The sequence below is a fragment of the Triticum dicoccoides genome, chromosome 2B (genome assembly GCF_002162155.2).
Source record: "Triticum dicoccoides isolate Atlit2015 ecotype Zavitan chromosome 2B, WEW_v2.0, whole genome shotgun sequence".
Classification (NCBI taxonomy): Eukaryota; Viridiplantae; Streptophyta; class Magnoliopsida; order Poales; family Poaceae; genus Triticum; species Triticum dicoccoides.
Window position 1 is genome coordinate 5,528,585 of NC_041383.1, and position 825 is coordinate 5,529,409.

Sequence of the window (825 nt, forward strand, 5' to 3'; positions counted from 1 at the left end):
GTTGAAAAAGAAAATCTGAATTATGTATCATAAATAGTACACCATCAAAGACTTTAAAAATATATAAATTCAGTTATATACCTTTTCGTGTTTTTAGATCATTATTAGTTTGATCAACAAAATCTGAATTATGAAGTTCAAAAAGAAAATCTGAATTATGTATCATAAATAGTATACCATCAAAGACTTTAAAAAAATATAAATTCAGTTATATACCTTTTCGTGTTTTTAGATCATTATTAGTTTGATCAACAAAATCTGAATTATGAAGTTCAAAAAGAAAATCTGAATTATGTATCATAAATAGTACACCATCAAAGACTTTAAAAATATATAAATTCAGTTATATACCTTTTATACCCGATATATATAATACTCCTGCAATATACTCCCTCGGTCCCACAATATAAGATCGTCTAGACAAATCATTGGTCAAGTTGATGATCTATGGACACCCGCGGAACATTTCTTTTATACCAAATTGTAGTCAATAATATCTTCTTTTTTGTAAAAAGAAGGCAGGCAATATCCTTGTTTTTTAGGTTAACTTCATCATAAGATGTTGGTTAGATTTGCAAATTTTCGCACATTCTTCCATGAATGCAATTTGCCAGATACTACCTATATTTCCTACTCCCTCCGTTCCGAAATCGAAATATTTGTCTTTCTAGGCATTTCAAATGGGCACAACATACGGATGTATGTAGACTTATTTTAGAGTGTAGATTCACTCATTTTGTCTCGTATGTAGTCACTTGTTAAAATCTCCAAAAAGACAAATATTTAGGAACGGAGGGAGTATTTGGTAAAACATTGCAAGGAAAA